Raw genomic sequence first — 25,304 nt, 5'->3', positions numbered from 1 at the left:
CTGTGCTCTCCACCCTCCTCCTCCTCCTCGCTGCTTCTCCCTCATCCTGCCCCTGGCCACATTAGAGAGCAGTTAAGTTCTGTGACCCTGAGAAAATGTTTTCTTGATTAGAAAACAAAGCTGTACAATGACACATATCCATCAGACTCTGTTCTACAAGGTTAGTGATACCAAATGAAAGAGAAAAGCCTCCTCCCACTCTTCGGCTCCACGCGTTTCCCAGGGTATCCTAATCTTAGTCCTTTGCTCTTTCTCAACTTCCTGTTACTAGTTCATAGGAATCTAAAACCTTTCAGTGTGTAACATCTTACTCCCTTTTTTTTCTATTGTATGTAGGACAGGATCTACGGGGTCTACAGGGTCTCCCTACGTAGAGCAGACTCGTAATTATTCTCCTGTTTTCAGCCTTCCAAGTGCCGGGATTACAGGTGCGCGCCACCACGCCCAGTCTCAGTCTCAGTGTGCCCAGGGGGTGGGCCAGCACAGCGCACTGGGGATGGAGGATCGAACCTGGGCTGCTGCGCTTTTCCTAAGCAGGCTCTTTAGTCCGCTGAGCTATCAGGCTGACCCTACTTTCCATTTTAATTGTCCAGAAATCTTAAATAGTAGAACTTGTGTGGGATGCCTCTTTGTCTTGGCCATGTCCATCTGCGGAGGTAAATTAAGTTGTAAATAGGAAATTGTATGGAGAGTTACCAGTCATGAGTAGACAGGTGTCTTAAACCCAACTGAGGTGAAGTTTTAGGTTGATCAAATGATATGATAATAAATGGTCTGCGCAGTTCCAGGTCAGTGACACTACTTTTCAAACTAATTAGATTGAAAAGGACATGATTGACATTTTAAAATGAGTTTGACACGTAAGCCACATGGTCATTTCTGAAGTATAGGTAGGCTGTTAACTAAGCTGGCTCTCCAAGGAGTTGAGAAGGAATGCAATTTTCTTTAGAAGATCTTCACTTCTGGGTGATTGGGGGAAAAAACTGAATACAATTGAAATTTACTTGTTTTATACATTACTTCTAATATCCCTAATCCGTTATTTTCCTTTTGATATGTACTTATTTTAATATTAAAGCATGGCGGCTTCTGCATAGGAATCTGATTTGATTCCATTTAGCATTTGGAATTTTTCACTGTTGCCCTCTTTTTCGTATCACAGCTGAATTTATTTCAAATGTAAGAAGGCAACTTCGTAAGGAATATCGGAGGGAGGTGGAAAACCGGCGCCGTGCGGTGAACCGCGTTCGGCGGTTTCTCTTCGCTTCCACTTTGCTGCCCATTCTTGGTCTGGTGTCTTTTTCCTCTTCTGTCCCGTCCCCATTCCTACTTGTGACTGGCCACAGAGAGCCCCATGAGGGAATACCTTACGGCCTACAACAAAATAACGTCTCAGGCTGAGTTGCATGCAGGAAAGACATAAAATAGAGACGAGAAGATCTAGTTGTGCCGTGTAAAGTCCCATCTGCATCTTCGCTGTTAGCCCACAGAACTGGCAAGTTTTGGGATTCTTTTGTGCCTATTTGACTCCAGATTAAAATCTCCTTGTCCTAGTTCATTGTCATGCTTTCTCAGTGGGGGCCTTTATAATGTTTGCTACTTTGCTAGGTCTGTGCCTTAATAGTTTATTTCTTCTGATTTTTCACTGTGGTAGAAGTCCCTTTTGCCTGTATAGAAAACCCAAGCAGACAAACAAATTCACTGGCCTAGTAATTGACAAATTAATAGGGAAATATCAGTCAAGGGACATTGTTTTTCTGGGTCTGCTACACCATTTAGGGTTTTGATGAGATGGTTTGGAAAGTTAAGTTTGACTTGGAGACTGTCGGATTCTCCTTTTGTAGCAAGAGTGCATCCTTCTCAGAAGCCTTGTGCTCTGCATGACGCTCCAATCCTTGCTGTGGGAGCTCTCAAGCATTCCGAGCCCTGTGTGACAGTGGCAGGATGGGCTTTTGTGCACGGGAGTAGGGTCTTCTGTCAGGAGCCCTCGATGTCAGAGCAGTAGGTCTTGAACAGGCTTCGTTTGTTGTGAATAAAAATAGGTAGAAGTACTTCATTTAAAACTCGGTAACTTGGGCCTGGGGAGATAGCACAGTAGAATAAGTGCTTGCCTGCCAAGTGCAAGGTCCTGAGTTCAATCCTTGGTACTGCAAAAAAAAAAAAAACAACAACAACAAAAAAAAAAACCCAAAAAACAACTCAGTAACAACGGGAGCATTTACAATATGGTTGGACTTTTTGAAGGTTCGTGTGTTTTTGTTCCACAGTGCTTTACCTTTGTAACTGTTCTTCATCATTTGTAGCTGTTCTTTATCATTTGTAACTGTTCTCCTGGTGGCAAATGAGAAAGCAAGCCGCAAATGCACACTCTTGAAAGCCTCCACAGCAGCTCACTAAGTCCGCCTCAACTCTCTGTTATTTTCAGTTGCGTGGTGCCCGTGATTGCAAAGTCTGTGATGTTGGCCACTTGAAGGAGATCTGTCTGATTCGGATGATGGAATGAAATATTTAGTTAAGTAACATTTAATCAGTTTCATGGTGATTTCTTATGGGTACTTAGGGTCCTTGCTGACCGAATGTGGAAGATGTTGTTAAACTGTGGGCCTTTGTTTATTTCTAGGTGATGATCAGAGCAGGCCTAAAACTGCATCCAGAGATCAGTGAGATATTTTAATTGGGTTATTAAGGCCTGACTGCAGATGAGTGTTTCTCCTTTGGACTCCCATAGACTCTTTCTAAACCGCATTAGTCTGTGTGGCCTTCGGTATGTCTTTCACAAACTCTTTACCTACTTCTGTCATGTGGACTCATTTAATTCTTCCAGAAGCAGTGAGCTGTGAGCTAGAAAATACTTTTTTTAGGGAAAAAGATGATTTAGCGTCCATTCCGATGTCTTAATGGTGACTCACTGTGGCTTAGGCCAGGCTTAGCTTTGTATGTGTTCACTTTCTTAAAGCTCTTCATGTGAAAAATTTAAAAACAACTCACACTTGTGCTCTGTCTTATGTTTCCTACTAAATTTTTGAATTCCTGAAAATTCTAAACTGGGCCTGAGACCTTCTTGTTTTGAATTTAATTTACTGAAGCATCCAGCTTAATGGCTTCACAGACTTTCCCACGCGACGCTAAGTGATATAATGCTTTATTCTAAGCAGCTAAGCCACCATATCATGCTCTTTTTTTAAAATCAGCACTGGAAAATAAGATATGTACTCCTATTTTCTTAAATATTTTCTTTTCCAAAGTTCTCTTTTTGCAGCATTGGGAAAATACTGCACATCTTACTTAAGGCTTATTAAATTAGTAGATCTCTACTTGCTTTGTGTAAGTCAATATTTTTGTAGATACTTAAATATTCTGATTATATCACATTTTAGACTAAATGTGTAAAGTTCTTGTTTTTTTTTTTTTTGTGGCCAGCACAGCCCACCCTGGTAGTGGGGCTGACGCAGCATGTGGTGCCATGGATTGAACCGCGGGCCTTGCGCTTGCCTAAGCAGGAGCTTTAGACCACTGACCTATCTCGCCAGCCCTAAATGTGTAAAATTCAACCTTTGAAATATTATAGTATTTGGTATCATACAAGATTCAAATTGCCCAGGGCTTTCATTAGGCCCTAAGACACTTTTCTTATCATAGAAATGACAAATTCTAACATGATTTGTATGCTCCAGGTATAGCTAGATATTGTAAAAATTAAGATTCAAGAAAAATATTTTTTAGCACCAGGGAGATAGCACAGCATTCTAAGTGCCTGCCTGGCAAGAACAGGGACCTGGGTTTAATCCTGGGCACCTCATGTTGCTGCAGCCCCACCCTGGGTGGGCAGATAGGCAGAGCCAGTGGCCAAAACTGGGTGTGGTGGCTCATGCCTGTAATCCCAGTGCTAGGGAGACTGAAACAGGAGGATTACTATGAATCCTACCTTCATAGTGAGACCCTGTACCACATATATAAAATTTTAAAAGAAAATCTTTTAAGAAATTGAGTTAATTTTCAGAAGTATTTAGTAGTTAATTTATACTCCATATCTAATAATGTAGATTTATTTAGTCTTTAAAGAGAAATACTCATCTGATTTTAGCCTTTAACTGAACATGAATGCTGAAGGAGACAGTGAAGAGCAGTGTATATGGATGGTAATTGGGTAATCAGTGTATGCTTTTAATCGCATAGAGGCAAGTGTTCCCAGTGGTTAGAACACAGACTCTGGTACCAGCCTGCTTGGGTTCATCTACTGGCTGTATTAACATCTAGCAGTTTATCTGTGGACTGGTTACTCAACCTGTCTGTACTTTAGTGTCTTAGCTTTTAAATGGGGGTGTTATTAGTTCTTACTTCTTTATAGGATTGTTGTAAAAAACTGAGCTGATGCTACCTCATTGTTGCAACCCAGGCCAACCCAAGTGAAATATTCCAGTAAGTCTTAGCCACAGTGATAGCCATCATTATTAAAGAGCACAGAGAGGTCAGCAGGGTTTGCTTTCTGGAAAAGCAGTGACTGAATAGGGCCCTGAAGGACAAGGCTGAGTTCGGTCATGGGATTGACAGCAGGGGGAGGTACTCAGGGCTGAAGGAGCTTTGTGAGGTAATCTGTCACTCAGAGAACCATGTAGAGTTCCTTTGCTGTTGGCTGAAAAAGCAATTAGAGGGGCAGAGACTGGCAGGCGAGGAGAGGACCGGCCCATATGCATCCTGGAAAACCTTCTTCTGAAGTTGTAGCCCAAATCTATATGGCTTCTTTGCAGGGTGTCATTTGATACCTTCTAAATTTGTTTTTGGAAAGCAAAATGTATCTTCTGTCCTCTCCTTACATATAGCAGATACCACAGTATAGTGAGAATCTACACTGTAATTGCCTTCATGATTTTCTTTTTGTACTTTAGTAAAGAACCATTCTCATTAAAAAAAAAAAAAAAGAATGAATTGAACTTGGACTTGATGAGCTTAAAATGCTAACAAGTACCTACAGCCGCATTTGGACTGATGGATGATTATAATGTCTTTATTTAAATTTTTTTTTAATCTGTCTTTCTTAAACTTCTCTTTTGTATTCTGGCTTCTGAGGTCTTCCTCCACGCCCTTTAGACTCTTCTTTTGTTCTTTAGTGCTTTTCCCTTTATTCTTAGCGATGTGGTCTGCCGTACACACCAACCCACTCCCCTAGGAGGAGGGCTCAGCCACTGTCCTCCACCAGCCCCATCAGATTTTCTCTTTTTGGCACATACACACTCCAATATCCTAAAAGCAGGAAGCAAATCTTCAAGGTAAAAGTGACACTGACCGTTCTTTTGTCAGTGTTGTACCGTATCATACTCATGTTTTCCCCCCAAAAGACTCAGTTCTTTCTGTAACTATAGAAGGACCAGGATTTTGGCAGAAAGATAATGATCAGAATTCAAGGCATGGTCACAATTTATAATCAGAGCTTTCAGAAAAAAAAAAAAAAAAAGACCTTTCTGTGACCCTGGCAAGATAAGTCATTGCATTCCTCAAAACACTGACTTGGCTTAGACAATGTTTTGTTGTACTGTTTTCTCAGTCAGGCATGATGAATTCCATTCCATGTCAGAATAATAATGGAGGAGGAAGATTTAGTATTATGTTTTCCAGAGCAATATTTGCCAATCCTTAGGAAAATATGATTTTAAAAAATTTCACTGCTTAGCCATATGCTAAATGGAACAGCAGAAATACAGTAATGTATTTGTGTGTGTCTGTGTGGTGTAGACAGGCACCAATCTGACACTGTTAGATCCTACTTCACCCTGCGCCCATCAGTTCTATGCAGTGTACTCGAAATATTTAACAAGGTGTGTTAAAATTTGAAGCAATTACCCAGGAGTATTTATAAGTACTAGCTTCTTTTGTAGAGCAGAACCTCTACAAACATTTCCATAAATTTCTTTTATAGTTCAGAAAAGTAGGTGAACTCTCTGGTTTGTGCTCTCAGGTCCATGTGTTTGAGGACAGTCAAGTGAAAGATTGGTGAGGGTCTGAAATATATGTAATTTAGCCTTGGAGGTACTCAGAATACACCTCAGCTCCCAGCCCTCCTCTTCTGCAGTAATACGGAGCTTTGCAGGCCATCTGAAAGAAGAGAGACAAGCCTCAGCCTCGGACTGTAACCCTGCCTTTGCTTGTGCAGCCGAGCTCTTGGAGACCACACTGCCACCATTCCAGTCAGCTTAGCATTCGCTGGGGAGTTGGGTGGGGAGGAAGTGAAACGATAGCGATACAGATAGATCGGCCGGGAAGCTTTAGGGGTGGGGTGCTTGAGAGAAGAGACTGTGGAGAAGCCTGCAATAATAATATGCTAAAGGAAAAGAATCAAAAGTAAAACACCTATGACCTTAAAAACACACCATGCTTTTCAGTTGTTTTTTTGTTTGTTTGTTTGTTTGTTTGTTTTTTCAGAACCGGGGATTGAACTCAGGTCCTTGCGCTTGCCTCGGAAGCGCTTATTCCACTGAACCATCTCCCCAGCCCTGCTTTTTAGTTTTTAATACAGTAGTAAAGAGTGTATGCATTTTTTGTTTTGTTTGGCTTTGTTTTGTTTTATTCTGCCTTTTAGGTGAGACAAGGTACAGTGACCAGACTAGAAATGAATGTGATTTCAACCCATCACGTTCTGCAATGCATGGGTAGTAGAAGGCCTACAGTATATAGGGGCTAAAGACTTTGTGAGATGTCCTGGTTCAGGGCTAAGTCTAAACTGAACTGAATAACAATTAGATGCACTGTGAGTAGGATTATCATTATTTTTATGATTCAATTAATTAGAAATCAGGAAATCAAAAGGAGTAACTGGATGCAGTTGGCACCTGACAATGAGCTATTTTAGACTCCATCAATTTGAAATGATGGAATACAACTCAAGAGGAGGGTTTCAAAATGTGTAGAAACATTCTATTGGAGCTGGAGAGAAGGCTAGGCCCAAGCATGCTTACTGATCCTTGGTTTCACAGAGAAGCTGTTACAAACCACAAGAGATTTAAACCAAAAGGTCAGGAAGCTGAGAGCCAAGTGACTCAGGGGACATTGGAGACCAGCCAGTGTGGCGGGATAGGAGTGTTGACTCAACTTGCAAGCTTGGGAGACAGTCCCGTCTTTTCTCCCGGGGTTATGTCAGATAGAAGAAGTCGAACAAAGTCCACACTGACTAGGTAGCATAAGGAAGGGGTCCAAGTCAAAGAAGAGGGCGATCTGGCTACGAGGAAGCAGTAAGAAAGGTGAGGTAAGAAACCAACTAGAGAGTACAGTGTGATGGGAGCTGGGAAGACTTGGTTACATTGCACCAGGTATTAGTGACAGGTCTGTAAAATGAGTTCTGAAATAACTGTTGGATTGAACCACATGGATACAGTTTCATAAATCTGAGAGTTGTTATCACCAAGAAGCCAGTATGATTTGGGTTGTTGAATGTGGAGAAACATACTAATGATAACCTTTCTGGAAAGGCCAAGAAGGGGCTTTTCTTCCCAGGCAGAAGTGCAGATTTAAGCAGCTTGTTTTGTTTGAGTTACATTTTGTTTCAAGATGGGAGTGGTTTGTGCATGGTTAAAGTTGGATAGGAAAGATTAAGGAAAGAGGAAAAGTTTGAAGGTACAAAAGATCGTAATTATTTTTTTAGACCAGCCAGTATATGTACCCTTGAGTTAGCACTTTCAATACATTGAACAAGGTGAAACGTTATCGAAGCAAGAGAATGAAATAATGAGAGACCTTTGTGTAGCTGTGTTGACCTCAGTGGCTGCTGCCTTGGGGTTGAATGGTGTGATTAATTATAGAAGACTCTTGAGTCACGTCTATGGAATTGCTTGGTATGAGAAACGTAACCTCTGTTGATGATAAACCCTGTCACAAATCCCTACTCCTACCTCACTACAAGAGCATTAATTTCATTTGAAAGGAAAACATAAAAAAAGACATTGTCATTTAGGGTTTCAAACCTCTAACTTTTGTGTATTGGATACAGACTGGTGGAGGCTGACATCCTTTACATTATAAGGTTCTTAAGTGAATTTAATGATAGTTTTGAGGAGAGGAGATGGCTCAGCAGCACAGAGCCTGCCTGGAAAGCACAAGGTCCTGAGCTGGATTCCCAATAAAACAGAACATAAAGAATCATTCAAGTATAGTGCTGGAAGGTAAGTAATGGAATGATAGGTAAGGAAACTAATGCATAGCCCAGGCAAACAGAAGACAGTAAGTTCACTTAAAATATGTTGAAAGTAAGATGTATGCTTTTACCTTATCTGCTCTTTATTGATTTACTCTTCCAAGCAAAGCTTTGAAAAGGTTAAAGTATAAGCTATGACGAATTGTAGTTTTGAATAACTGTGATGGTCCAATCATTTCTGAATGCATGGATTTCTTAGAGAATTTGATAAAAGTTATAGTTCCCTCAAACACGATGTATTTAAAGGATAATGAAACCTTATTAACACTTGTTTAATTCTGGCAGTAACCAAAGGGATTGGATACTTTTAAATATCTTATTTTAATGTCAGATGTCTCTGAGAACTGAACAGACTGCATGCGGGATGGTGCCTAATGAGTCATTGTAATTTTAAGGTAGGAAGCCCACAGCATGGCCACATTGAGGAACGCACCCCAATGATCTGACTTAGTATGTTTGAACATAGCCTACAGGTATCCCAGGGCCAGAGAAAGGAGACTTACCTTACTATGAGAGGATTTCGGTGATTCACATCGGAACTCCACCACAGTGGCAATGGTGGAGAGGTGATGAGATTTTTGTCTTATTTGAAAATTTATGAAATCAGGAACAAGATTTACAGAGTAATACAGTTTAAGTGGGAAGAGAAAGACAGGATATTTATTTGTTTGTTTCATTTTTTCTTTTTGTGAGTTTTTTGGCCTGAGAAAGAATGGAGTTGCTAGTAACTGGAATGGGAAAACTGTTAGAAGAATAGGGTCTGGTTCTTAGAAAAAGACTAGGTTAGCTTTTGGGGATGGAGGCTCTTAGCTACTTTGATCTGTGCAAGTGGTGATGTGAGATCGGTGCTGAGATAAGAGGAGGTCAGCATTCAGCGCAAGTCCGCATAGCCTGAGGGAAGTTTTGGGGCATACCTCAGGGTGTGTCCCAAGTTTCTGCACCGCAGGGTGCAGAGTGCACTGGGCCTCTGCCTGGGCATGTACCTTTGTGGATCTGTTGAAGCTTATCCTGTCTATAGATAAAATTGGGCTTCCAGCCCTGACATCTGGGATTTGGAGTCATGGCTTCAGGACATCTCTAAAGTACGAATGAGGACGTTGCCCTCCGAAATTGTGATTCATCAGGAATGGGTGTATCTAAGACCTGGGCATCCTTTGGAAGCTCTTCATGTAATTCTAATGCAAATGCAGGGTTAAGAACTACTGTCTGGAAAGTTGATACAATACAAAAGCAGAAATATGGTAAGAACTGAAGCTTAGGCCAGTTTATTATTTGGAAGTCAGAAAAGGAGCAGGAACCATGAATGAGTGAAGAGATGATGCATAGGAAGTGATTCAAAAGGAATTAGAAGGACAGTGTGGAAGCCCAATGACCTGAGTTTCTAAAGTGGAGAAGGAAGGGCCAGTGAGATAGCTCAGTGGACTAAGCGCCTGCTTAGGAAAGTGCAGGGACCCGAGTTCCATCACCAGCACCACATGCAGCACCAGCCTCACGCTGGGTGCACTGAGCCAGCCCCCAAGGCCAGGAATGGCGGCACATGCCTGTAATCCCAGTGGTTGGGAGGCTGAAAGCAGGAGGATCACTGTGAGTCATAGCTGCATAGTGAGACGCTGTACCAAATACATTAAAATAAAAAACCACAGAGGGGGGAAAAATTAAGAAATAAAGTGGAAAATAAATGAAAAGTGACCATTGCAATTGGAATGTGGAGGCTAGGGAGATAGCTTGGCGGTCTAAATGTCTGTGTGGCAAGCTCCAGGATGTGGGTTCAATCCTGTGCCAAGCTGGCCACCAAATGTAATCCCACCACTGGGGATTCTGAGACAGAAGGATCACTGTGAGTATGAGCTATACAGCGAGACCCTGTACCAAACAAATAAACAAATAATTTAAAAAAAAAAATGAAAAGCAAACAACAAAAGACAAGAAATTGGCATGTGGAGGTCACTGGTGATGCTTATGCTTTGGGGCCATAGATGGACAGAGACTGCAGTGAGTGTACTAGGGAATTGGAGACAAGAAAAGCTGGCGAGAGATGGATAGCTCACCCTGCCCGAGGAGACTTCTGGTGCTGCAACAGTCAAAGGGCAAGGCACTACAAGGGAGTTTACAAGTGAGATTTGGGAAGTGACGTTTTGGTGAAGCACTACTAGAGTGAACTAGTGAAGGGGAGGTTTCAGCTGTGCGGTACGGTGATTAGTGGACAAGAAGGGACGAGGTCCATCATGACGCACGCTGTTGTGGTGGTGTGCTTCATGAGGAGTGTGTGCGCGTGTGTGTGCGTGGTGCGCGTGTGCATGGTTATTACTCCTCGCGGGCTTAGATCGCTGCAAAAAAGGAGCTATGTCTTTGTTTTTGTGGCTGGCTCAGCCCACCCTGAGGGTGCGCCTGGCGCAGGATGTGGTGCTGGGCATGGAATCGCGGTCCCTGTGCATAGACCGCTGAGCTATCTCTGGCCCCCCAAAAGGAGCTATGTGTTAAGAACAGTGCCTGTTACAATGACTGACAGACTTTGGCACAATGGGCTTATACTTTGGAGCCCTTCTCCTCACATCAATTTTCCATCATTTGAAGCGGTGCTATATATATGCCAAAATTTTCCATTTATTTTAGAAAAATTACAGAAAATAATTTCTAATCACAATAATGGCAAAAGATGCCACCTAATACTATAATTCAAAAGAAGGAGTTGCTAGGCTAAGATCCAGGATGTGCAGTATGTTTTTAATCTCCTGAAAAACACTGGGTCATGACTCCTGAGTGTCTTGCAGTTTTCAAACAGTGTACATAGAGAAAAACAGTATTAGAATTTATTTCTTTAAATACAATTTTTGCCTGGAAATATTGGTGGCAACCACTTAGAGGAAAGCTTTATCTCAGACGCTCATGATAAATCAAGAATTTTCTTTAGATTTTGAATTTTTGTTCTTAAATTTTGCCACTTTAAATGAGTTGCATTTTTGTGCGTGGAGGACTAAATGTGTATTTAAATCACATGTTGAACAGAAAAATGGACCGAAGGGTAATATATCGCTCCATTCATGTTAAATGCCAGGTCGTCTGTCTCTTGGTAATTTGTGTTATTATCATTATTACTTGATATTATTACTAGAGGTAGAACTCAGGGCCTTCACACTGAGCTGCATTCTCAGGGCCCCCGCCTCCTCCAATGGAAAGGATGAATATTTATTTTAGACTACATCTCAGTGGATCAAAAAGCTTAATTTCTCTCCTCAGAGTAGCTGAGATATCCATGTTATTCCTCATTGTGAGTATAGGAGGCTGATGAGCTCCATGTTGTTGGGCTTCTCATGAAGTAAGTCCCCACAGCCCACGGTGTCCCGGCCTTCAGTCCTTTGTAATTACTTTACTTGTGAGACAGGGTCTTCCTCAGATGTGCGCAAGCTGGTGACTGTCCTGCAGCAGCCCACCAGGGTGCTGGGATGACAGGCGTGGAGTAGCATGCCAGGTCCGATGCCATCTTCTGTACTTTTCCTGTTGTCCTGTGGATGCTTTACTACTACATGCTTTCAGTTCCTTTTGCCTGTGTCCCCACCTCTCTGTATATCCAGGAGACCTGTTGTTTTTCTGGTTAAGTAGACACTAAAGTAGATAAGAATTAAGAATTTGAATCCCAGGCTGGGGGAATCAGTTAACTTTGAACATGGAATTTTTAAAAAGGGTTCTGAAGAAACAACAACCATTGTTCCGCCCACCATATATGTAGAGGACAGTGTCTGTTTTACGCTCTGAAGAGGAGCTTCCACCTTTGGGGACATGCTCTGCCAAGTCACAGGCTTAGTGTTCTCTTATGTTATTCTGGAAGACTCCTTTCTGCCTCTTTTCTTCTCCCTTTTCACTCATTTCTTCTTCCTCTATCCTCTCATTTTTCTTTTTCTCTGACCTTTTCTCCTTCCCTTGTCATACTAGTTTAACTTACAATTTTTATTCAATTATGTTGTACTGTTTTGTGGTACTGGGGATTGAAACCAGGAAATCTGAGTCACATCTCTAGCTCTTTTTCATATTTTGAGACCGGGTCTCACTATGTGGCCCAGGCTGGTCTTGAATGTGTGATCCTCCTGCCTCAACCCCCCCACTGCACCTGGCGTAGGTCTTTATTATGCTTTATGGGAACACAGTGGAGTGATGCACCACATTTTCTACAATAACTTTCTTCTAATGCTCAGATAGCTTTTTTTTTTTTTTTTTTTTTTTTTTTTTTTTTTTTGAGGAACCGGGGATTGAACTCAGGCCTTTGCACTTGCCAGGGAAGCACTTATTCTACTGAGCCATCTCCCTGGCCCTCAGATGGCTTTTTCTTAGCTTGTTTGTGAGAATAATTGCATAGCCTAGAAGAAATAGATTCAAAATCATCCATCTCAGTCTCAAGATGTTTTCAACAACTTCTCAACAGACTGAATTGTATTGTTACTGTATTTGAATAGATTTGTATTTGAAAATACATAATCAGCTGTTTATAGTCTTTTTTAATTTTATTTATTTATTTATTTATGGAACTGGGGATTGAACTCAGGCCCTTGCACCTGCCAGGGAAGCGCTTATTCCACTGAGCTATCTCCCCGGCCCCTTGTAGTCTTTTTAAAAGTACATTCCCAATTATTAGCTCCCAAAACTCAATGATGTACCATAGAAATGAGTTTCTCTTAAAAATGTTTCTGATGTTTAAAATACGTATAGTGTTTATTAATGAGTTTGAGAACCTCTTATAATTACTATGTGTGATCTTCAACTATTATCATGAGAAATGGATGGAGGAGCTCAGGATAGAAAGGTGAATTTCACGTCTATGTGAATATATGTAGGTATTTCTTTTAAATTGACTGTACAGTACTGGGAGGTGATTTGAAAGATTCACTTCTGACTTTCTAGTCCAGATTTCTCCGCCATCCTGGAAGTGTGAGGTGGAATTATGCCTGTGTCCAAGACAAGAAAAACAAAATCATCAACTAAATGACATTAGCTGTTAAATATAAGTGCAGTCCAGTGCTTCTCTCAGTTATAAATGTAGTAGCCTCATTAGCCTAAAAGTATATCTTAATTTTTCCTTAGTAATTCCCATACCATTTGACAGTGGTAGAAATGATGAAGGATTAGGTTAAGCATTACTTCAAAATGATACTAGTCATCACATTACCGCTAGAGCTAAATATTGGTATTGTTTAGGAAGAAGCACATATTTATTCTACCTCGAATGTTATGATTATAACAATTTTGACATAATTGATTACTTTTTTTAAAAATGTATTTGGTACAGGGTCTCACCTCACAGCTCAGACTCCTAGTGATCCTCCAGTTTTTCAACTTCCCCAGTGCTGGGATTACAGATGTCTGTTCTTGGTGGCCGGCTCAGCATGCCCGGGGGTGGGACTAGCATGGCCTGTGGTGCCAAGGATCAAACCGCGGTTCCTGCGCTTGCCTAAGCAGGCACAATTGATTACTTTTAGAATGTGTGTATCTGAGAATATTTTGTGCTCACACCACACCAAAATATAAAACATACCTGCTTTTGTCCCTTTGCATCCTGGGTATTCTTTGTTGTGAAAATAACTTTTTTGGGGCCCGGAGATGGCTCAGTAGAATAAGCGCTTCCCTGGCAAGCACAAGGGCCCAAGTTCAATCCCCAGGCCCTCCAATAAATAAATAAATAATAACTTCCTTTAGGATATGCTTGTTTTGTAAATTTGCACTTCATAACACAGAGGATACAGGGTTTCTTTTTAAAATAGTTTTTTCTCATATTAAATTGAAATGATAAAGAATATGACCAGATTTCCACTTCAGTGGACTACATTAAACAGTGAACTTAGTGTGACAAAGTTTTGCTTGCATGGTAGAGGCAGACTTGAACCAAAATAAAATCAGCAGAATCAATATACAGAAAAACAGAGAAAACTGACTTTGTAGGCTCTCTGTGACATGATTTGGGTTCTCTCTATTTAATACTCTGTAAATTACCACGAGAGAAAACAGAAGAAAATGCTTCCAAGCCAACAGCCAGCTATATTCTCCTATCTGGACGTTCGCTCCCGCGCTGAGGGGACCTGAGCTGATGAGCAGTGTAGGGTGGCCTTGGGCCCACTTCCAAGCCCAGAACTCTGGTAATTTGTACCATGCTGCCTTCCTCCTGCGTACTCAACCAAAGGGAAAGGGAACGTGGAGGGCATCCTCTCAAGTGGATGTAGCAGGCAATTAAAAGAATAAAATAGAATAATTATAAAAAGTTGGCTCAGGGAAATGAGCCAACTTGGTCCCCACTCGAAAGAAGAAAAATATTCCTACAAGTAAATAGTAGTTGTCACTTAGATGACTGAGACATCCAGGAGTTTGGGGGAAATAGGAGGGTAATTGGAAGAAAAGAGCAAAATGGATTAATATGCTAGTTTTCCAAAGACGTATTAAACCTGCCTAAATTTCTGCCCTGACTTCTCTGGGGAAATCAAACTGGAGGCGCTGGACCTCTTGGGGAAAGGTATCCCCATAGCATCCCATGATTTAAAGTTGACACTAGAAGTTGAAGTTTATTTTTTTTCCCTAATAATTATGCTCAGCTAGGGATACAGAAATTGTACTTTGGAATGACAGAAGAGTAGTTATTTTAGAAAGAACATTTCAATATCCATGGTAGCTATCTCCTTGCAGATGTGTTCTGCAGAGGGACAGGAGAGTTGCAGGAAAGTGCAAGCTGTCTTTCACCTCAGGCCATACAAATGAAGCGCATCGGATCAACAGTCATTTATGAAGAGGCTTCTCTTCTGGGCAGTAGGGTCTGTAGAGGAGTTTGTTCTTATTTTTTCATCACATGCTTTTAGTCTTCTCCTATTGCTGTTAAAAGGTACCCTTAGAAGCAAGTGTGGGGCTCGTTGCTTTAACACACCACATGGAGCACCATCTGTTGGTGCTCAAGGAGAAAACATCTGATTCCCTCAGATTAAAGCAGGGCAGGTGTGTTTTCCTTTGCAGATGCAAAGGTCTCAGGCTCTGGTCATCTGGTTCCAGGCCAGAAGCGTAGCCACGCAAGGGCGTGGTGGAGGACAGCTGGTCAGTTTATGGCATTTGGGAAGCAGAGCGCAGGGCGAGAGCCAGAGAGGAAGGATGTGCACCAGCTATAGGTCCCTGGGTCCCCCCCCCCCATGGCTCTCTTCCTCCACCTGGGCCCCTCGTCCTAATTCAGCTATGACTGTGTCATTGATTAAACTATTGATGAGGTCATTGCCCTCACAAGCTAAATGCTTCTCCAGGAGTTGTTTAATCCAGTCAAGTTGACAACCAAGATTAACTGGTACAAACATCAACTGACCCAGAAAAGAAAGGTATCCAGGCCTCTGACTGTATGTATGCATCCGTATCTACGCATTGTCTGTCTAAAACTTGCTGCACACACACAAACATATATAATGTATAATATATGATATGTAATATATGTAATATATACAACATATGTTATTTATCATTCAAATTTGGATATTTTGCTGAACCTCCTTAATGTGTCACCCAGGCTTTATTCTGGCATATACACTATCACGACAAGAAATCTCTATGGCCTTTTAAGCTTCTGTCTGTCCCAGGAAATAGCACTGATCGAATCTTGATGATCACAAAAGTTGCTTTCTTCTGGTCTTGGGTCTCATCGGGATTCTCAGAATCCTTCTCCAGATCTCCCTGGTGTCTTCCATCCATCCAGCACAGCATTCCTGAGGACTTGCCCTGTGTGGGTCAATTTTCTGAGTCCTGTAGTGGAGCAGTGAGCTAGGAAGATGGGCGGCCCTCCCGCCTCCCTTCTCCACAGTGGCTGTCTCACCTTGTTGCTAGCAGCTCTCTGCAGCTTGCCCTCGTGCTCCTGAGGTGGAAGAGGCAGCAGCATTCCTTCCGGCTCTCTCGGGCCGAGGGCTGCAGGCTCACGTCTGCTTCCATTCCCAAGCAGGTCGTCCTGTGGCAGTACACTTCCTGTCGTGGACCCCGCCGCGGTGCTGGTGGGGGTGGAGGGCTTTCTGTTCTGTTTGCGGGATGAGTTTGCACAAGTGTGCCCCTCTCTGGACTCTGGACCCCTTTGCAGTTTTCCTGGAGTTTCACCTGGCCTTCACAGATTTCTTGAAAGGATACCTGCATTCCTAGTCTCTGCCTTCTTGCTCTTCCGTCCCCCTCTCGCTGCTCTTCACTTGTTCCAACTGGATTACAGAGATTGCTTGGGCCAGAGTATCTGACACAAACTCCTTGAGATACTATTTTTCTCTTTCACTGAGCCATTTCTCACTCCTAACCCAGGTCTGCTCCCTGCCCAAGCTCCAGGCCAGTGTTCAACTAACTTTTTAACATTATACTTGCATATCCTCAGATACTTGACACAGCTAGAACCTATACATATCACGGTGAAAAACAACTTATCATATTGCATGATCAATTTTGTACTGAACTCTTTTCTTAGATTTTCCCCCTTGGAACATGGCTCCAGAACCCAGGAAGTCACGCATGCTCCTTCTCTTCCCATCACCACCTCAGAATACCATCTCACATCTCGCTAACTCCCCCTCCTGCACGTTTGCGCCGAGTCACCTCCCAGACACTCCCGACCCTCTGTGATTGTCATTCCTTGCTATCCCTGTCTCCTCACTTCTGACCTGGAACTTTTTTTAATGTGTTTAGTACAGCGTCGCACTACACAGGTCAGACTCTTAGTGATTGTCCTGTGTTCAGCCTCACAAATGCTGGGATTACAGGCGCGCGCCACCACGCCCACTCTCAGTCGTGTCTCTCAGTGCACCCGGGGGTGGGGCTGGCACGGCACACCAGGATCGGACTGCTCCTTGCATCTGCCCAATCAGGAGCTTTAACCCACTGAGCTATCTGGCTGGCTGTTCTGACCTGGAAAATTGGAGATACTCTACTTGAATTCTCCGCCTCCCATAATATTGAGGCACTTGTATCTACACTTATCGTAGTCTTGGCTTTGTGCCTTCACATAAATTTTGCCCTGAATAGAACAACCTTTTTGTGTGTGACTTAAGATGTTCTTTTTCTTCAAGACACAGTCAGGACGGCCTTGACTTTGTCCACCTTGTGCTCGCTCCTCCTGCCTCTTAGACCTCCAGTTTACAAAACTGAATTGCACAATGAATATTCATTTCATCTGGAGCTCAAGTTCTTCACAAAATGGAAAATGGTTCAAGTATAAACCCTGCACTGTGGTCCACTTAAGAGACACATGGTAGTAGCCGTGCAGGCCTACCTGCAAGTGTGAAGCGGCAGGAAGGGGCCAAGCTTTGAATGAATAAAATCAGTGTTTATTGACCAGTAAAGGAAGCCAAAGGCAGTCTTGATGGCTAAATGTTTATTCCTCAGTACTTTAGTTTCTTCAACTGTAAATGGGGCAATAAGAGAATCTTATAAAATATTTCTGAGCATTCAGTGAGTAAGAATGTATAACTGCAGTAGTTCCTGGACAATAGCAAAGACTATTTGCAAATTAAAGGACAAATTAATTAAATAAAGCATGGAAACATTTTAGCAAAAGAATACCCTTTATCACCTAGACCTGTGAGTTCGAGTATTTGAAGCTCTCAATGGTAACAAATAGCCAGCTGCCACACTACATGCATGCTGTAGGGTTGCCACCATTGACCTAGAGCAACATGGAAGACTTGAGTCTTCCTCTTAACACCGCATACCTTAGTGTCAGCTCTCCACTGTTTGAAGCTCAGTTTTCTAAGCCATACAGTGAGCCCAGAGTGCCCCCAGGAGGTTCTCCATGCTGAAGACGGAATGCCTGTGCGGCACTTGATGTGCCCTTGGCTCTTGCCATCCTCCACAGTCCCTGGGCACCAGGGCTTCCTATGAATCACAGCCATCCACCCCCAAGTCATGTAGCTACAATTGTGTTTAACTGTCCATTGTGTTCTTTGTGATTTGTTTGTGTGTCTGGGACAGTGTCAGTCAGGTAACCACATTTTCAATTAAGTGTTGATGAATGATCTCCAGCCAATTTATGCTCAGCAAGAACTTACGTCGTACTTTGCATAAGGCATAAAGTCCAGTAATGGTTCTGTTCAAGGAAAAGACCATGAGAGTGACTTAAAAACCTATTGGTGATAGGTAATACACATTTCATCACACTAAAATCGTAGTAGTCTACTTAAAAAGAGATCATTTTTCCCTCCTTTGTATGCATATTGACACCAAATCCTGCAAAATGATTTGTTCCTCACTGCTCAACCAATGTGTGACAGAGCCAAGACTAGAAATCCAGTTCTAATTGTCCAACATGGCAGTCTTCACAAATAGAGTGTTGTTTGGCCATGTCGCAATCATGAAGGTGCTAGGGGTACTCGCTGTCGAAGTTCCCTTGTTCTGTGCCTCCAGCTGTCATTTTCCTGTTGCTAAAAGCCGTACTGAAGTCAGTGCAAACAACAGCAACACCACCAGACAGGGCAGTGTTTCTCTCCGTGGTGCTGCTGTTTGCCTGCCTCATGGAGATCATGTGTAATGAGCTTGGGAAAAACTCAGTTGCAGGGTGACCCGGATGAAGTGGAGAGCAACAGGTAGCAACTGTGTAAGAAGGATTTTAATTTTAATTTCTGTTCTACGATGTAAAGTAATAGGAAGTGCTGTCAGACACCAGATTTTTATATATATTTTTGAGGACACCAGGCTTATCTGCATTTGTCAATTTGAGAGTACTTGTTTGTAGATATTTTTGGAGTTGTGTGTACACTAGATTAAAGTAGAAGTAGTGAAAGTGGAGGTAGTGCCCTAAAATTTCAATGCCATGCTGTGCTGTTCATCTGAGCCTAGTGATAGTGCCTTAAAAAATCACATGGCACTAGTAGATAGCACAGATGGCGAGGGAGGGAAGTGGAAAGAGCAACAACGCCATCAGTGAGTCACAAGTTAATTCCGTAAATAATAGGATTTGCCTCCTGTGCACCACTTTGAAACCTGTTCCAGTAGCTCGTTTCCCTAGAATGCTTCCCTCTGTGCCCTTCATCTTGCCTGGTATGCATGTTGAACTGCTGCGCCTCTTTGGTCGGGGCCTGTGTCTCCTCCAGGCTGGGAGCGCTGCCCGGGCCTGCCAGGGCAAAGCTTCTCCTGCCTGTGGGAGGCCTGGGCCTCCGCTGTGTGGATGCTGCTGCAGCCTTCCAGGGAGCGGCAGGATCAGTAACAGCTGGGACCTCGCAGCACTGTGGCCTGCAGAGGTGCGCTTCCTGCTCCTGCAGGGTGGGCTTCCTCAAGGGCCTGGGGAATTACCATGAAGGCCGTTCCTGTGAAACCGGCCAACTAGGCCTTGATTCCAGCTTCCTCTTGGTATCCTTGTTGGTTCTCACATTGTCATGAAATTTCGGGTCACAGGTGACCCGGCCAACTTTTGAGACCTCTCTGGTAGGCTAATACCAGTGATTAAAAGCACCAGGTATGACTGAAAATTTGATTTATTCCTCCTAACCATCTGATTTCCTTTTCATAAACGTACCTCACACAATGTTTGAACTAAAGACGGATAAGAAGAGGTGAAGCCAAAATGTAGGTTATGAAGTAAGCACAATGAAAAAAAAAATAGGAAATTAAGCATTTGAGAGAGGTTTTTTTAGATGATTTCTGTATAAATATGTATTTTCATTAGACCTAGAGAATTTACTCTCATTTATTTTGTTCTGGTCCTGAAAGGTATTATTACCAACTTGAAAAAGCTATTGGACATTCACTCTTTCTAGGAAAATGCTCTTGAGATTTAAAGCTGGTTTTATTATCCAAAAATTCATTCACTCTTGTCATTAATTATACTTGTATTAGGGATATTTCAACTGGCCAACTTACAATAGCATCAAATAGGTTCAAGCAAACTATAGTTTTATTCTGTTCTTGTTTTCTCCTTCTAGAAAATATAGTTGGATAGTAATTGGAATACAGGAAAATAGATTGTTATTTTAAGATATTTTGTGATAGCTAGACATAAGATTACTGTTCTTACCAGACAGACTTCACCACTGTACTACAATTTGTCTTGTATAGTTGCTTCTTGGTTCTTTCTTTTTGTGTTTTAGCTACGAAAAGATTTTAGAAGGCTTCCTCCTGAGGGACTGGGGATGTGGTAAACCTCTGACTTTGCATGAATTAGGCCCTGGGTTCAATCCCTGGAAACACACACACACACACACACACACACACACACACACACACAGCCCTAGGAAGCTTCCTCCACTATAGTGGAAGGAGGCCGTTTTGGTGTGATAATCAGAGTGAACAGAACAGAAAAGGAGGTGGCATGGTCTTTCTGGAATATTCTGGCATCGTATTTATTACCAGCATAGTACTACTTACCTGTTAAATTCTTTATCGGATCATTTATATGCATCTCTTTTAAAATGCATAATCCTGGGGACTAGGGATATAGCTCAGTGGTACAATATCTGCCTGGCAACCGTGAGGTCCTGAATTCGATTCCTAGTACAAAAAAATAAAATGAAATGCACATTCTTAGACTGGACTTCCTGAACCACTTCTAGGGTTAAATCATGACCAAATACTGGTCATGCTTTCTGAGAGGTGAGTATTGGAGTATTGAAAGGATTGGCCACAGATCAGGTAACAGAACAAATAAGAGAAACAAAAAGCCTCTGGGCTCTTACTTGACTTATAATATAAATGTCCCTCCCATAGGAAAGGGATGAATTCCAGGATTTGGATTTGTGGTAGGAAAGTTTTTGAGAAATCTCTTTATGGTGCGTAGGAGGCTGGGGCTGTGTTTTTCAATGTTCTTTTGAATTTGTTGAGAGATTATTATTATTTATTTATTTATTTATTTATTTATTTGCGGAACTGGGGATTGAACTCAGGTCCTTGAGCTTGCCAGGCAAGCGCTTATTCCACTGAGCCATCTCCCCAGTCCCGAGAGATTATTGTTAATAAAGATTATTGTTCATTTTTCAAACTATGGTCTTCTTTGTGGTGTACTGGAAAATGTAGCTCTTCTCTAGCTTTCTTCATACCTCCTGACCTACCTCACTTTCTTCCCTGCTAGGAAAAAGTGCACTGTGTTTGGCCATGGTGCAAGACCTCCGGGGACAGCCATGTGCCAAGGGCTCTGTGTAGGAGGCACACTCTGGCCAATTTATTCAGGCAGCAGGTCATCGAGGGCTGTGGGCCAGAAACTCTGCGAGTCCCGTCTTAGAGCCTTGGAGCTGCTTGGAGCTGAGCTACCATTCAGTGTTAGCAAATACTTCCCACCCCACACACACTGGAGGAGCAGATCTGGCCTGCAGGTGTCAGCGCGGCCCCTCCCAGCCAGCTTTTCACCAGGGCTAGGACTACCCATCCTGGCCGGGGTCTTGTATATAACTGAAACCCACTCATAGCCTGCTTTTGATTCTGTTCTGAGAAAGAAAAAAATACAGTAAAGTAGTTTGTGGGGCCCGGGCACAGTGAGTGGGCAGATGTCGGTCTTTGAAACTAGGAGTGGCGAGCACCTTGGCAGTGATGTCAAAGCAGTTTTATAAGTCCCTGTGCCGTGCCCAAGTCTGACTGTTCATTTGCTAATCTGTAGGCACTGTGGAGCATATCGCTGCTGCTTCTCAATACGTAGTTATGTGATGTAGACTGACTTAGCAAAAGTGTTACCAAGCAGTTTGATGCATAGGAACTTTATTAAGGGTTAGTCGAGATCAGACGCCTGCAAATTTGTATTCTCTCACAAATGGGTTGTGGTTTATTCTTGGAATTCACGTGTTCCTGTCCTTCCCTGTATTGCACTTGAGCTGTTTAGAATCTTGGTTCCAAGAAATCCAGAGCATCTATCATACCACATCTTTAAAAACCTAAACAAATACAGACAGGACCTACTTACAGTAGAGTTGAGTACACTTGGTGCTTTTGCTAGTCTTCATCAGGGCTCTTTCCGCTCTTAACAGACTGCCTTTGTCCTGTTTCCTAGTGTATTTGCACCCACACATGATTGGATAAATCGCTTGGGTGTAATATTGTTATCAACTGTTTTTTTCCAAAGTTAATCTTCAGTTTCATTTTCAACAGAACAGATGGCATTAGATGAGCCGAGGCTGTCTCGCAGGTCATCCCAGTGCAGTTCAGAGCCGGGTCATTTCTGACACCTGGATGTCATTGAGGAGCTAGATGCCCTCCCCGCAGGCCAGGGGCAAGGCCTCAACCTGATGACCTTTCCAAGGACTTGGAGATTTTGTTGAAGGCTTTGCTGCTGAAATTTGTAACAGTAGCTTTTGTTTTGTTTTATCTTAATGATTGTGTGCAGATAGATCCTGACTGTCTTTAAGTCAGATGTCGTGGGAAAGACTTATTTGCTCTCTCTTTTGGCTGTAGTGCTGTGGGTGTGTTCCTTTGTTGCTCTAGATTTGCTGTAACTGGCCTTGCTATTCTGAGTGCCCCTCTCACTACACTGAATTGTGCAATTCTCGCTTGGCCTGGCTTAGCCCAGGCATCCTTCCCAGAGCCCAATTGGCTTCTCAAAGGTTGAACACTTTCAGCTCCAACTGCAAATTATGATAGAAGAAAACCATAAAAACTGAAATCCTCCACAACACAGGGAGAGAGAAGCGTTTTGGACAGAGAACCACATGGACACAGTGGTCCAGTCTTTTTAAAAGTTTGTTTCCCTCCCCAGTTCTCTGCAAGTTTGATCATTTTTATGATCTCTTTTGCTTCTATAACCTTTGATTCTCCTTAGCAGTTATCGGGAAAGAAATGGTAATAACTGTTTCCTCTGAGTGTGTTTTAGGCTTTTTACTACACTGAGTTATAAACTACATAAAACAAAACATTTTGGCCAACAAGAAAAATAAACTATGTATTGTCTTGACAGAATTTAGGGTTCTGCTTTTGTTTATTTAGTTCCTTATAAAGTACGGAAGATGATTGTGTGCAGATAGATCTTGACTGTTATCTCTGTATCTTTAAACTGTGCCTCGGTTTGTGGCTTCCTTGGATGCTGGTTAGAAGACTGGGTTTTTCAGAGTAGCCCAAAGTGCTTTTCTAGAAAATGATAAGAGATCTGTGTTTTAAGATGATATCTGTGTTTTGCAAACTTTAATATTTACATCAAGAAGTTAATCTTTTGAGGCCTCTGTTGTCGCCATATGTGTGACTGCCAGAATCCCTGCTCTTACTCATGTAGCTGTGCACCCTAATGTATAGGCTGTAGATGTTCAGGTGGTGCTTCTCTGAACTGAGACATCACTTTGCATGTGTTCCTGCGTCTCTTTCGACACTGTGACTCAATATATAGATCTCCAGCTCAGTGATCACTTTGTTCTTACTAGTTGAAGGTTGACAGTACTCTAGGCTCTCTATAAAATTCAGAATAGTGGGCCGGCCTGATAGCTCAGCAAACTAAAACACCTGCTTAGGCAGAGCGCAGAGCTGGGGTTCGATCCCTGCAGTACCATGCTGGTCCCACCCGCCAGGGGTGCTGAGATGGCAGTGAGACTGGGCGTGGCGGCATGCACCTGTAACCCCAGCGCGGCATGCACCTGTAACCCCAGCGCTTGGGGGGCTGAACACAGGAGAAGCACTACGAGTCTGATCTATGTAGTGAGATGCTGTATGTCCTGTCCTAAATACAGGAAAAAAAAAAAATCAGAATAGGCATTAACAAAAAAAAGAACTGTGAATTAGGGGCCAAAAAAGGCCAGATGGACAGGAAAACAAATGAGCAGCGAGCAGCAGGTGTGCATTTGTAACTGGCCTTCCCCTAAGGATGTGGTACACACGCCGCATTGGGCAGCAGAGCACGCTAAGTAGGGCACAGCCACTGATGAGCTGAATGCTGGTCCTGCTGCTATTTGCCGCCCTATGGCCTTGGTAAAGTCATCATTGTCGTCGTCTTCTTGTTCTTGTTCTTTTTGTTCTTCTTCTTCTTCTTCTTCTTCTTCTTCTTCTTCTTCTTCTTCTTCTTCTTCTTCTTCTTCTTCTTCTTCTTCCTCTTCCTCTTCCTCTTCCTCTTCCTCTTCCTCCTCTTCCACTTCCTCCTCCCTCTCCTCCTTGCCCTTCTCTTCCTCCTCCTCTTTCTTCTGTTGTTGTTGCAGGGTCTCACTAAGCACTGGGATTACAAGCGTACACAACCATACCCGAACTCTGGCAGGCTCAGCCTGCCCTGAGGGCGGGCATGTCATGTAGTGCCTGGGATTGAACCATGGTCCCTACACTTGTCTAAACTTGTCTAAGTAGGTGCTTTAGTCCACTGAGCTGTCTTGCCAGCCCCCAAAATCTCTTAACTCTTCTGTAGGTCACTCTCCACCTTGATAAAGTAGGGATAATACGACAACTATTTCCTAGTAACATTAGGATTAAAAGTATCAATATTTGTAAACTATCTTAAAACACACTTAGTACCAGATAATTTCTTAAATTTAGGAAGTATTTTTAATTGAATATTTCTCTCTTGATTTTGGGATAACATTTTTTTTTTTTCATTTTGAAAACAAGTACAGTGGTGCTTCTGTTTATGAACTTAATTTGTTCCATGATTCTGGAAGAGAGGGCCACATTCGTGTTCCTTTGGGCAAGATGACACAATGGAGCTCATCAGCTGATGCAGACAGAGTTTGTAAACAAGAGCATCAGCGGTGGTGCTTAGATCCGCAAGCGTGGTTGACAAGTACTTCATGGACCAAGGCATTACTGTTAATACTTTTCATGAATTAATGTTCAATTTTTTCTTCAAGATAAAGCAGCCAGTTATCCATACTGGTTAAGCAGGTTTTGTCCTAGCAGACAGGTTAGAGAAAGCACGATCTGTGTGAGGACAAGCAATTCACTTCCATTGCCTAGTAACAAGAAAACAATGCTTAAAAAATGTAATTTGTACATGGTGTAAACTAAAAGAAGCTTAAAGATCATTGCTTAGTCTAAGGTATCTAATTTCTGTGTGTCATCCGTCATGATAGTCTAATACTTGGAAGGAAGCTAAGATTATAAATGAATGTATCCCTAAGCAGTGCAAAGTTGTTCAGTTTGAATTTCAATTTGTTCCTCATCCTTTGAGGGATTTCACACCAAGGACATTTTCCATGCTGAGCACATACTGGGTTCTTTTTCCTTTCTATACTCAGGTATAGTAGGCCTTCCTTGTTTTGAATCAGAC

At 42.4% G+C, this 25,304-nt stretch overlaps 1 protein-coding gene across 1 annotated transcript in view; it reads left to right on the top strand.

Moving 5' to 3' along the window:
- The window catches only part of Mdfic (MyoD family inhibitor domain containing), a 68,902-nt gene that overhangs the window by 36,236 nt on the left and 7,362 nt on the right, over positions 1-25,304 (top strand). The gene's annotated exons all lie outside the window — the stretch shown is intronic.

This window comes from Octodon degus, unplaced genomic scaffold (assembly GCF_000260255.1).
Source record: "Octodon degus isolate 3935 unplaced genomic scaffold, OctDeg1.0 scaffold00213, whole genome shotgun sequence".
NCBI classification, from domain to species: Eukaryota; Metazoa; Chordata; class Mammalia; order Rodentia; family Octodontidae; genus Octodon; species Octodon degus.
The sequence above is the reverse complement of the archived record's forward strand: the minus strand, read 5'-3'. Positions and strand labels throughout refer to the sequence as shown.